The sequence below is a fragment of the Camelus dromedarius genome, unplaced genomic scaffold (genome assembly GCF_036321535.1).
Source record: "Camelus dromedarius isolate mCamDro1 unplaced genomic scaffold, mCamDro1.pat HAP1_SCAFFOLD_117, whole genome shotgun sequence".
In the NCBI taxonomy this organism is placed as follows: domain Eukaryota; kingdom Metazoa; phylum Chordata; class Mammalia; order Artiodactyla; family Camelidae; genus Camelus; species Camelus dromedarius.
In genome coordinates, this window is record NW_026989731.1 from 5,578,982 (window position 1) to 5,593,735 (window position 14,754).

Below are 14,754 nucleotides of genomic sequence, written 5' to 3' on the forward strand. Positions count from 1 at the left end.
TTTCACATATAGTCAAGGACTTGAAGACACCTTCCCCAAATAACAAAGATAAATGGCCAATAAGTACCTGAAAAGGTGCTCATCATCATTATTCATTAAGGAAATGAGATACATTTCACACACATTAATATGGTTGCCATTTCTTTAGAAACAGAAAACAAATTTTGGTAAGGATGTAGAGAAATTGAGAATCCTGTACATCATTGGTAGGAACAAATTGAACAGCTAATGTAGGAAACAGTATAACTATTCCTCAGAAAATTAAACATAAAATTACCATTTGATTCAACAGTTCAACTTCTAGTTATATATCTCAAAAGAACTGAAAGTAAGAACTCAAATATATAGTTGTACACCAATGTTTATAATAGCATTATTCAAAACAATACAAAAAAATGGAAACAATCTAGTTATCCACTAACATATGAATGGGTAAATAAATTGTAGTGTATTTGCTGGTCAGAATGGCTGTCATCAAAAGAACACAAGCAACAAATATTGGCAATGATGTGGAGAGAAGAAACCCTTGGTGGGCTCTTGGTGGGAAAGTAAATTCATGCAGCCACTGTGGAAAATAGTATGGAGATTTCTCCAAAAATCTCAAAATATAATTACTATATGACCCAGATTCCACCCCTGGGTATATAAAAGCAAAACCAAAACCAAAACCAAAAACACTAATTTGAAAAGATACATGCATGTCAATGTTCATAGCATCATTATCTACAATTGCCAAGGTATGGAAGCAACCTAAGTGTCCATGAACAGGTGAATGGATAAAGAAGATATGATATACACACACAGAGAGATAGATAGATATAGATAGATATAGTATGTATAGATATTTATTGTATACTACACACACACACACACACACACACACACACACACAATGGAATACTATTCAGCCATAAAAAATGAAATTTTGCCATTAACAGAAACATGGATGGACTTGGATGGCATTATGCTAAGTGAAATAAGTCAGACAGAGAAAGACAAATACTATATGATATCACTTTTATGTAGAATGTATAAAATACAACAAACTATTGAATATAACAAAAACAACAACAAAAAAGGAAGCAGGCTCACAGATATAGAGAACAAACCAGTGGTTACCAGTGGGAAGTGGGGCGGGAAATTAAGGTATGGAGGAGTGGGAGGAGTGGGAATAACACACTATTGAGTATAAGACAGGCTACAAAGATGTACTGCACAACAAAGGGAACATAGCCAGTGTTTTGTAATAATTGCAAATTAAGTGGAAATGTGAAAGTTCTATAATAATTAAAAATTAAAAAAATAAAATAGAGTGTAGTACATTCTTACCATGGAATGTTATTCAGCCTTAAAAAGAAGGATATTCTAACACAATTTACAGTCTAAATAAACCTGAGGACATTATGCTAACTGAAATAAGACAGTCACAAAAAGAAAAATACTATATGATGTCATTATTATGAGGTATCCAGGGTAGTTAAATTCATAGAAACAGAAAGTTTACTCACACTTACCAGGAGCTTGGGGAGAGGGAAATGGAGACTTGTTTATTGAATACAGAGTTTCAGCTGAGCATGATGCAATGGGTTGGAGGTAGATAGTGATGATGATTGTAACATCTATGTGAATATACTTAATTCCACCATATTGTACACTTTAAATAGTTAAAATAGTAAATAGTTGTGCATATTTCATCAAAATAAAATAATTAGGTACTTTAAGTGGGAGGGAAATAGAACTTGATTGTCTGCATTGTCTATATTAGTGGACAGTCAGCAGGGGCAGAGAGAGATTGGGGCCTTAGACCAAATATATCAGGGGAGGAATTCATTACTCATGTTTTATCAGGGACTGTTTCCTGGGCTAAGAGTGAGCACCATATTCAATGCAGCCTGGGACCACTGTCCACAAAATAGTGGTCAGGAAATAAGATCACATTATCTGAAGTAAAAGGAATTCCATCCAAATAACACTGTTGAGTGGCACAACCACACTTCCATGGAAAAAGAGACACAAGGAAGAATATTCCAGAGTTGTCATATCAGTCCTAGTACAGTCATAGAAACAGAATCCACTTTAGTTTGTTTAAACACAATAAATTTGTACAGGTGATAAAGGAATAGAGATCAAAGAACACAAAATTCTTCATCAAAGCCTTTACTTTTTGGCCTATAGGTAATGAGGGATATTTATTACCCTTTGAAATAATAAACAAATGTCACACTTATTCATACATCCAACCATTAATCTATTTATTCATTGTTTCAATCACCATGCACTCTAGGTTTTACCTTACTTTAAAGTTACCATATTTGGTCCTTAGGGCTCTATAATACACAATTATATCTCCAGGCAAGATGCACTAACTTGAAACCAAACTTAAAAAATGACTATTTGGTTGCTACTTAGATTCTTGATCACTACACATAAAATATTTATATATATACACACACACATACACATACATACACATACACATATCTATATACACACACACATCTATATACACACACATAAATATATATACATGTATATAATTACAATATATATTTCTGCCTAAATAAAATTATGTAAGGCCCATACACAGTGTAAGCTGCATGAGGACAAGATCTTTGCTTTTCTCTATTTACATAATCCAGAACAATGGCAGGGAGGACATAAGAATTTAACAATGTAAATAATTAGAACCAAGCATTCCTTAATGAGGATTAGAATAGATGTGTGAATAAATTGTTAACTACTTTTTAAAGCCTTTTTATTTTTCTAAGTGACCATAGTCAGTTTTATTATTTTTTATTGAAAGAAAATAGAAACAGTATTTCAAAGAGATATCTGCACTCATGTTTATTGCAGCATTAACCACAGTAGCCAAGAAATGAAAGCAACCTAAATGCCAACACATGAATGGATACAAAAGATGTGGCACATATACATATACACAAGGGAATATTATTCAGTCACAAGGAAGGAGGATATCCTGCCATTTGCAACATCAATGGACCTTGAGCACATTATGCTAAGTGAGATAGGTCAGAGAAAGAAAGTACAGTGTGATATCACTTGCATGTCGAATCTAAAAAAGACAAGGCTTCTCTTTGCTCTTCAATGCAGGGTGTGTCTAGTCCAAGGGATTAGAACATCTGCTTAAGTCAAGCTCTCAGTGGGAACAGATATACAGATATTTCTGTAGAATTGTTTACTTTTCCATTAAACCCCATGATACATTGGTCACATATTCATTACTATATGGTTTCTTCTTTAAAAGGCAAAGCCATTCATTCTTCCTTCTGAACACCTGAAGCCACGACTAGATGGAGTCATTTAAATTCTCCAGTGGAGATGAGTTAACATCCTCGCAGAGATACTGAGACTGGTGAATAAGGTCACAGAGGGGGAAACTGTACCGAAAGAGTTTCTTCTGCTCCTCTGGTCCCTAAGTCAAATTAGAGACCTTAATCTAATATCTAAAATCCAAACAATCTATTATCTCAGAGGTTTGGGGTGATCATGGAATTCTGGCAATCGAAAACAATCACACATGTGTCAGCTTTTTGTTTTTACAGAAGTTTCTTACTAAGTACCCTCTGTGCCTAAACATACACTATGAAGATGTAAAGAAAATACATATATATATATATAAAATGGTGTCTGTCTTCAGACGAACTATACTTTTATTTGAAAAAAATACTAGACCAAGTTAGTTGCACCTGGGCCAAGACTGTGTTCATACCAGGATGTCATGTACCTCTAACAGGGAGACTGTGATGTCTTTTCAGGATCTGAGCATCACTCCTAGCTTGGATCCTGATTCTGAGAGTCCTTGAAGTGTTTGGGCATTCTCATTTCCCAGCATATGGATCCAAGTACATTTCCAGAGGTCCCTTGGAGAGGCACTGTGAAAATCATTATCATTTATCCTCATCCCAGAGTTGCAAGGTCCTCTCTCCTGGGATCCTGCCCTCCCCTCCAGGTGATAGTTCCATCATCTGAAATTGGTTTAGACCAAGGCTACGGATTATAACCTTTTATCAATGTTACCTCTCAGCTTCCTATAAATATCCTTGATTCCAATGGTTTCCTCCCCATTCTTTTTTCTCTACAGACACCTTGTTTTATTTGCCATCTTCAGAATTTTCTCTGGTCATGTCTGCTGGCTGCCACTCAAACCAAATTATAGACTGAATGTTTGAATGTGTTCTCCAAAATCTATTTGAGGAAACCCCAACTACCAATGTCCCAATGTGCTTGGAAATGGGGTTTGGGAGGGATTAGATAATGAGTGTGGGGCCTTCATGAATCTAATTAGTGCCTGTATAACAAAGAATCATGAGATTCATTCTCTCTGTCTCTCTCTCTGTCTCTCTCTCTTCACCATGCTAGGACACAGTAAGAACCTTGTCATCTGTAAAGCTGTAAGAGGACCCTTACCAAGAAAATAACAATGCTGGCACAGTGTTTTTGGACTTACAGACTCCAGGACTGGGAGAAATAAATGTTTGTTTTGTAAGCCACACAGTCTATGGTAATTTGTTATAGCAGCCTGAGCTAAGACAAACCACGATGCTCATTACTCTTATTGTATGTACTTGAATTCTGATGTTTAAATGCCAACACCTGGCCTCTGTGTGTCTGGGGTTTTCATTCCCCATTACTATCAAGGCATCCACTTCTGCAGTGGTGCATCACCCCTTCTGTACTTGTCTACAGCAGAGATGCCACCACTGAACTTAAGGATGATGGGAATTCCTCTCACCAGTGAATATTCTTAGTGTTTTGTAATTTGTTTCTAAACACTGTAAAAGTGTAATTGAAACCTATGAAGCAAAGGTTACTGTTGTTGAGATTTCAAGGGGTAACAGGAAAGTTCATACCTTATTTTTGAAGCAAATATAAGGGATTAAAAACCAAGGCCAAAGCAAAAACAAGATTAGGATGCAAACGTTATTTTCTAGTATTCTGATCTTAGTCTTAGACCCCTCATTAAGCAGGCTAATGTCATTTCTGGAAGCAATGAGCAATTCCATTTATTCACATTCCATTTACTATTTTAATTATTAGTATTTTAGTTTGTTTTCTTTGTTATTCGAGACATAACACAAGCTAACATTGCAAAATTGAAAATATAGAGTATATAATGAAAAGCATGTGTCCTTTCCATCCCTGATGCCAAGCTGCCCTTTCCAGGAAGAACCAATGATACCAATTTCTAATGAATCTTCCAGAAATGTACTATACATACATGTGTATGAGTGCCCAAAATAATTGCCTTTTTTTTTTTTTTACGGTGAACACATTATACAAACTGTTTTGTGCCTCTTTTTTCACTCTACATTCTATCTTCCAGATTGTTCTATATTTATACGAATAGAGCTCCACTATCTATTTACTAGCAACCTAGTATTCTAGTATAAATGCATGCAAAATATATATTACCAAATTACAAAAATGAGCATTAAGTGGTTTCCAATCTTTTGCCATTAGAAGTGAAGCCTCAGTGAAACTCTTGTATATATGTACATACACATATATATGATTTTGCACACATATATATTTCCTAAAACTGAACAAACTATATCAAAGTGTCCATGCATTTATTCTATCTAATGTGGGCCAGGCATCAGTATTCTCTAGAAATCACTTTTTATATTTAAAGCATTGCTGGATGAAAGTGAAAAGCATGCACATCAGAAATAGGCCAGAGAACATACATGTATATTATATTATATATCTGATTTCTTTACAAGGAGAGCTACTTCTTTTTAAATAGTGAGCTCACTAATTTCATAACATTACAAAGAATGTTAGCTGGGGCAGGCAATAACGAAGCGATCCTTTTGCCAAGGTTGTCCAAGGCTTGTGCAAGCAAGGAACTATCATCATTTTTAGTATCAACAATTCTCTCTCCCAAATCATTTATCTCTGTCCTCATCTCCTCACATTTCTTTCTAAATCCTTCAGTACACAGATCTTCTTGGACCTAAAAAAAAAAAATGAGGAAGTAAGTAAAACTTTTTAAATCCCCCATTTTTTCAAGGATTACATTTTGTCAAACTTTAAAACTTTGTCAGACTATCTTTGTTTTATTCCTAAAATTGTTCTCTCTTAATCATGAAAGGAGACTCTTGTAACAAGGAATATTTCCTGGTTTGGACCTAAATATTAAGAGGAAGTGTAGTTTACAGCCTTAATAATATTCATATACCTTAGGGTTTTGCCAGGAGGCTAAGCCTGGCATGAGGACAAATGTAATATTTTCCAGTCAAAAAATGCAAATGAGAGGTAGCCTTGGTCTGACTGCACTAATTCTCAGTCCCACTCAGGATGACACTGTCACCCATATTATAAAAATCTGTTATAAACACATGGCCCCTAAATTACAGAAATCTCTTATAAATCATGTTCAGATGAACAATGAGAGAAATCCCTGCACGCCACATGATAGCTTGGGGATCTGTCCACACCTGGAGGCAATGCAGCAAGTGTAAAATCTATTATTTCTATGTGTTTTTAAATCTGGACATTTCTGGTAGTTTTATGTCAGCACAGATCTACCTCAGGGCCTTGGGCTGAGCAGGTCTCCTGGTAAAAGGTAGTAATCTTGGTAGAGCATACTAGTTGTTGTTCATATTAAACACACATAGTTGGAATATCTGTTCAATCAAGCCCTGTGAGATCATTTTAAAATTCTCTAAATGGCTATTCAACCCTATTTATATTCTCTGAGGGCTTGGAGTAGAGGGGGGAATACTCATCCTGAACTCTCCAAAGTCTACTTACAGAGCCGAATTTAAAGGTTTTGGAAGGATTCAAAGGCTTCAGGGTTTTAATAAATCACAAGCAGTAGATGCACTTGTGATCTCTGCATGACCATGCTGTAACCTTCACCCAACCCTTCCTGGGGTACCGGGGCAAAGTTATCAAGCTCTACTACTGCCACAGCCTGATTCACCTTCAGCTGATGCTCCAATATCTTGTTTGGCTCTCCCAGCAGGTTTTCTCTTTCTCTCACCAGCTTCTCCATCATCTGGACTATGTGTTTCTGGAGACTTCTCTTCTGAGCCTCCACCTGCTGCTGCTGCTCCTGCAGTTTCTGATTCAGCAGCTCCTGTTCCTTCTCAGCTGTCTCCTTCCAGGTCCGCTCTTCTGCCCCAGGAAGGTATTAGAGAGGGAAAAAATAGGCAAGAATTGACCTCCACCCTCCTGAGCTCAGAGGCCAAACCAAATTGAAGAGAGAGGTAGGAAATCTCTGAAGTCCTCCCCCCCACCCCATGTCCACACCATCGAGAGCACACTTCAGAATGTGAGAGAAAAGGCTCTGCCTGTCTGGCATCCAATCACAGTTTCCTTTGCTGTTTCCAAATGCAGCAGGGTTGCTCCACAGAAAGGAAGGAAGCTCCGATATTGGGAAGGTTTTGCTCTCACACCTGTCAGAGGGCACTGCAAGAACATACGCATCCCACTGTGAGCCCAGCCCTACCCCGTACCTGCTATGGCCTTCTCCCCATCAGTGAGGGCTTTATCTGCCTGCAGGATTTCTCTAGTGCCACCTGGGACTGCAGAAACCTCTGGAGGAACTCATTTGCCTGAGGAACCAAGGAGGAGCACAGAAATTAGCTTTCCAATAGGGAAATTAGTGCTGCAAAGACAACTAAGTCCATGTAAATTTTGCTTCAAGTTTAAAGTTCCACAGTGGTTCCTTACAATGAGTCCAAGCTCCTTAGAATGACCTGTCTCTCTCCAGTCTCTTGCCCAGTGCTACTTTCTTCTCCCCACTCTAGAATCCAGCCAGTCAGAATCATGTTCAGTTCTACAAACCCCAAATCTCTGGTGCTTTTACATATCTGCTTTACCAGTGTGAAATAGTGCCTCTAAATTGTGCTGCTGTTCTCCTCTGCCACTAGCTGGTTATAACTTTAGACAACTTATTTTAACCTGCCTATGCTTCTCAGTTGAGATCTTTAAAATGTTGATAATGTAGACGCTTCTTAATGCTATTTGAAAGATTAAGTTAAAGAGTCTAGGGAAAGAACTTAACACTTTGGCTATAGGAAACAACAGTTCAATATATATTAGTTGCATTATTATTGTTTATTATTATTATTATTATTATTATTATTATTATTATTATTATTATTATTATTATTATTATTATTATTATATTTGTTTCTAACACCTAAGTAGCTCTTTCCTGAGTGTTATAGCTTGCCTATGTAGTTGACTTCCTGTCTCACTTGTGATCATCCTTGTGTACAAAGACTGACTTGTAAATTATCAGTGCTCAACACGTCCAATATGTTTTTGAGTAAAAAAAAAATGAATAATTTCTGTTCTGTCTCTTGTGGATTTAAGAAATCTGTACTCAAGTTTGGGAGTTGACATTTGTACTCTCTTCAGGAATAAATAGCATGCAGTGAACCTTAAAAGCCACAGCTGTTTGAATGGCCCCATACACTCTCTTTATGCATGCATGGAGCTGCACTCTCAGATTTTCAGGAGACCCCTTTGAGTACTCTGTAGGTTCCCCATGTTTCCCTTATTCCTCACCTTCACTCCTTTCATGGTCACTTGGTAATATTCCTTTTAAATAATTTCCTTTGCTTTCCTGTAGAGTTCATGACCTCCAGGAACAGAGAAAGTTCCTGCTGAGATACTTTTTATTAGTGCCTTTGAAAGCTGATCAAGTTTAGTCTGGCAATATTTGATTGATGTCTCTTCATTCTGCATCAAGAAATCATCTTTCTTATTCTTTATGATTTCCTAGAGGGAAGAAAGATAGAGGGCTGTCACCAGAAGCAAGGAACAGAGGAAGTAAATTTCCAAAGGATCTGGTAGAAGAATTGGTCTAACTGTGTTCCTCATGAGAAAAGTATTCTGTTGGAGGACATGTAATAAAACAGCAGTCACAAGATTTGATTTATTCACAGCTCTGAAAACTCTGGAAGACCATGGGGAAGTTCCCTAACCTCCTTTGGGTATTTCATCAGAGCTGTTGGAGTTGCATTACCTAATCTCTCTGGTTCCTTGAAGCTGCCACATTCAGTGATTCTGTCTTCAATGATAGATACAACAAGGAGCAACCTAAGCTGAAAGTGGCCTGAGATGTGGATCTGAAAAGAGAAATTTTGGTTCCCAGCCATAGGAGTGTGTTCACAGAAAAGAAGACAGCTAAAGAATGTCTTGGGTGTTCTGGACAGGCTTGGAATCCACAGAAGTATTTAATTCAAGAGGATATCTATACTGATTTTTCATTGAAGGTCAAAGGGAGTTCCAGATAAACTGCCTGAGTTCTGGCAGTCAAAAAAGAAGGAAATGTAGTCCTTTGAAACTCTGTCCCTCATGAGAACATGGACTACTTTATCCTTGAGTGAGAGATGAGCCATGGGACCGGTAACAACACTTCTAGGCTTCATTCTTCAAGGGGAGGCGACATAAAGTAAATACTAAGACAGATTACCACAAGGTTACTCTGGAACTCCTGCTTGTCTTCCTTGAAGGAGTGCTCCATGAAGACTGAAGGGGCTTCCCTCTCACAGGCAGCATGCTCCTCCAGCAGCTCCTGCAGCATGTCTGTGGGGAAGCTCACTTGCTGGGCTATCTGCTCGCTGTAGTTGTTGTCTGCCTTCTGAATGGCAGCTGAGTTCTCCAGCTGGGCCAGAGTTGTCACTGGGTTCTCCAAGCGAGGTACTGCTCCACTATTGATAGTATCCAGGTAGGTCACAACCAGAGTCCTCAGCCCTGAAGAAGCCAGGAAATTTAGGGGCTAAATATCAAGTTATCAGTCAATGGCTCCAGGATTCTGAGACTATGCTTCTAGGGTCATATACACATGCACACACACAAACACACACACGCAACCCTACCTCCTTCTACTATTATCACCTTCATTTTCCTACTGACTCTTCATTTTTATGGTTTTCCAGGCCACAGGACTAAAAAAGTTAATATCTACTTCTATCTAACATACTAGGGGCTACCTGGAAAATACAGTTTCTCATTTTAAAAATTGAAAGCAACACAGATTACATAGATAGACAGATGAGGCAAAGTGTACCATGTTTAATTTATTCCTAATTCTGAGGCTTTGAATGGATTTTCAGAGATTTATGGGCTAATATTTATTTTTGGACCACTCTAAATTCTCAAAATATCTTTTGAATTCTCCTTGTGAAAAACACTTATTGTATAGGACTTTCTTTGAAAACATGCAGTATTCTGTTTTTACACCAAGAGAGTGATTATATTCTAAGTGGAGGTTGTTTTCAGATAAGTGGGAGTCACCGATATCATTGACAAAAGTTGCAATTTGGGGAAGGAATTTGTAAATCCCCCAAAGTGAGATAATTATAAAGTATACAGATTTCTTCATGGAGTATAAAAGTCTGTAAAATCAGAATCCTTTATAGAATCAAACAAAAATACTAGAAAGCACATTATATAAAATATTCAACACATAGCAGTCCCCATGGAAATGGGAAAAAGAGACTCACCTTTCCCAGTGACTATGATTCCTTCTGTGAGGGTCTTGCTCCTTGCATCAGTGAAGATGTAAGAACAGAAATTTTTTGTTTGCTCCTGGAATTTAGGATCCAGTTGGTCTTCAGATACCATCCCAATATTGGCTAGAATTTTTTTTTCCTATGTTGGCCAGTCAAAGACAAAACACTTCCATCTTGGAAATAAATGCCTGATGCAGTCTCTGGGTAGATTGGATGTTTGGGCTTTGGGATTCTTCCCTGAGGGACAGAAAAACAGGGATTAGAGTGTGTAGAGTCTTGAGGCGAGGGGGTTACAGGTGTTCATGGCAGGGATTTGTGTGTCTTTGCCATTTCTACACATAGAACTGTTTTAACATAGACATTCAATACTTCTTTGCACATCAGACTTATACCAATGATATAACTGCAGAGAAATTTAGGGAGACATCTGATCCAGTAAAGGAAACCTATGGCTGGTCTCTCCAGACATGCACATAGTAGAGTGGTTCCCTATGATGTGTTTGCTTAACTAGCAGCTAAAAGGATGAAAGGTCACATGAAACTTTCTGCTCAACTCAACTTCATGTAGGAATTGAGCTGTGGAACCAAAAAGGAGAGCTACAAACAAGGGATCATGGACAGTAATTGGAATATTAGGAATGACATCCTCATTATTTAAGAAAAACTGTTTTGATGCTAAAAATAATTGATGCAGTGTTATGTATTTATTAGTAAAAACCTCTGAAGTATAAATGTACCTGAAATATAATTTTAAGGTATCACCACTAATCTATAAACTCTTTGAGGTAAATGTATATATCTGGTCCTCTCCTGCCAGCCAATTTCTTAATAGCTGTTTTGAGAAATCATAAATAGAAACGTGAAAGGAAGAATGACTAAATTGGGATTGATATTTCTCTCAAGGTTTCAATAGACACACATCCTTGGAAATGTAACCCATGAAAATAAATTTTTACCTTGTAATTAATTCATGGGTAAACATGTGTGAATTAGGAGAAAGCTATGATGTGGAAGGTAAAATGAATATTCTAATAATTGTCAGTATTATTGAAAAGGCATAGATTGTAAAGACAGTCACTTCTTCAGGTTTATTTAGAACATACAGTCATTTTGTAGATGATATAATTATACAGGATTAGAAGTTTTCTAGCCCTCTTTGAAAAGAATAATATGTGAAATCTATATTTTGTTCATTAGATAAGCTTTTCACTGCAGTTTCATGTCTAACAATTAGCTGATTAGTTGTTTTCTTCAACAGAGAAAAATTGATGGAAAAGGAAACACAGTGTCCAGTCTTTAGAATGTTTCATCACCCATGTAAATCTGGATGCTAAATTTAAAGATGTATAAAAAACAAATTGGTTTTGAGTAATTTCACTTTACACTTTACTTTTCTTGAGTAAACTTCAACTGTAGCCCCTAGATCTTTGCAACCCACTTTCCAGCCACCATTTCCACAGACTTTGATTTAGTTTCAAATACAAATGCAATCACAGAGATGAGGGATATTGTTTAGTAGATCCCACACTCTATTGGACCGTACACTGCCCAGGCCATACTCTGATACCTGGAATCAGCTTCAGGGCATTCTCCAAGTACTCATCTTCTGTGATAGGCTGACCACATAACTGCAGCTCCAGGGTGAAATCCCATACAGTCCAGATAAAGTCTGGAAAGAAATTCACAAATTCTGTGGAATCTTCTACTCTATCAGGTGTTTGAGAGGACTTTGCCCTGATGTTTTCAAGCTCTGTCGCATAACTAACATTTGGTTAGGGAAAAGAAACTCACTACCAACAATTCCCACATTTCTCTAGTATAAAAATATTATAAACACACTCTTTTGCCATGGGTCCCCTCTGTTCCACCCAAGAAACTAAATGACAGGAAGGGAGAGACTGACTCTATCCTCATCCCCATGAATTCAGTGAAACATGGTGGTTCAGGACCTGGAAGGATACTGCAGATGCTCCAGGGCCTGGTGGTTGATGGTGCTCATGCTGTTCTAGACAAAGCTACTGCAGAGAACCACGGCCAGGGCAAAGATCCATGAATCCTTCTTAGACTCATCCTAGAAAGCACATTAGAACAAGAGAGTTAGAAGTTTACCCCTACATTAGAAATTCATCTGTACACTTCTTCAATCATGATTTCATTTATTATTTCAGCTAACATACTCACCATGCAAAGAAATTGCTTGAAGACAGATGTAAATGCAGATATCAACTTTGACAATTACAGAGACATTTCTTGTGTTTGCAAATTTTTCATATATAAAAGGATTCTAGTGTTCACAGTGCTTTCTTTTTCCTCAATTGGATAAAGTAAAATAACATATACAGAAAAACTAATACAGTACCTGTTGTGTAATTAGGAATTCAGTGATGAGTGTGGGCACTTATTCATTCTGCATATATTTATTAATCAGAGTCCATATAAAATATACCATAGTTGGCATAACTGGGTATTTAAATTATATGCAATCAATAAATACTTGCAGGAAGATACTAAATATCCCCCACTGTTCTTAGATTTTAAAAAAGCAATGCTAAAAATAAAAATTTTCTTTCAACATGATTATTTCAAAGCAGTGGACAAACATCCATAACAGTAAGTGCAAAAAAGATAGAAGTATCTGTAAAAGGCTTACTCTCAGTAATGTATATAAGCAGTGAAACCTATAGCTATAACACTAAACTAAAATTTAGAAGTCTATCAAGGAAGAACAGAGCTATGAAATTTGGAGAAAGAATATGTGATCTGAAAGCTTCCTCAATGTCTTGAGCTGAATATTAAAGAACTGGTAAATGTGGAACTGAAGAAATGAAGGTGATCCCATAGACAGGAAAACCCAGAGAAACAAAATTAGAGATGGGAGAAGACAGGGGTCTTGTAGTTAGAACAGAGTCATTTGAGGGCAGAGGGCAACTGGAGAAGTTAAGGTGAGTTTCATGCAGCCTAATCAAGGGCCCTAAAGCCCAGGCTAAGTTGTATAAATCATAGCATTGTCTAAATGATGGCATAAACTGGAAATAGTTTTTTTTTAATTATAAATGACATGTAAAGTTGCTCCCAGTGTAAATGCAAAAACTGTGGTTTATGTTGAGAAGATTCTAAATGGGAGTTTGGGGGGATAAGAGTCTATTCATTACTTTCTTTCCCCAAAACCCAGTTTTTAAAAATAATCAATTAGGATAAGAAGAAGTAGCAGTTATGACAAACAATTATTTCAACAGCAAGATTATATCATTGTTTGATATATGGCTTTAAATATAAGCAGACTTTCTAACTCCTGTTGAGAAAAAAGACAGAGCTATAAAAATGTAGGTACTATTTCCAAATAAATCTCAAAACGGGGAAAAGAGGGATAGTTCATTTCACCCATTAGCAGAAAGCTAAAACACCAAAAATCCATTTTAAAATGTTTCTTGTAGGACAAAAACTTTCTTTTATAGAACTTGCACATTCAGAGGTGTCTCACAGATTTCCAGAACACTCTGTGAGTAGTTGATGAACTTCATCATAGAAAATGTAAACCCGTCTCTTAAATCCAACCCTCAAATACACTCTTCACCTTGTAGCTAAGAAGGTGAATCAGAAATTTTTCCTCACTCACAGATTGATACTTCTCTTTCTTAGTTATGCTTAACTGTAAGTTCTCAAAACCAGTCAGGTGCTGCCTGGATTGCCTTTCAAAACTGAAGGACTTATTCCCCCAGCTGTTGGGAGTGCTGGTGGAAGACAGTCTTCAGGTGTCAGCCCTCTTAATTAGAAAGGCTTCTGGAGCAGCTCTTCAAAAATGTATCAGCACCCCTTTCCCAAACTCAGGCTAACTCAAAAAAGCCAATCCAGCCATGAGCTCCCATGAAATTCCCAGAAATTGGGGATTGCAATGCAATGTAATTTCTTCTTCTCTCCAGCCTGCTTCTTTCCCAATTACATGGTATTAAATCTGACTGCAGATAATGTCTTGTCAATTGAACTAAAGACTCTTTTAGGGCAGGACATTTACTTTGGTCACTGATATCTACAATCCTAAGTCCAAAGGCCTGGAACTCAGCCGTTCAATAATGACTTACTAAATGTAATCAAGTCATCCACACAGTGCCAAGAAATAAAAGAATTTATCTAAGACACTATGATAACTTACCTAGAAGTGAGATTCAAACAAAACATAGTTTGCCTTATTTACTATAATTGATTTCTAGATTTTACAGATTAAAGCAGTAAAATTTCTAGGACCATGGAGAGATAAGGG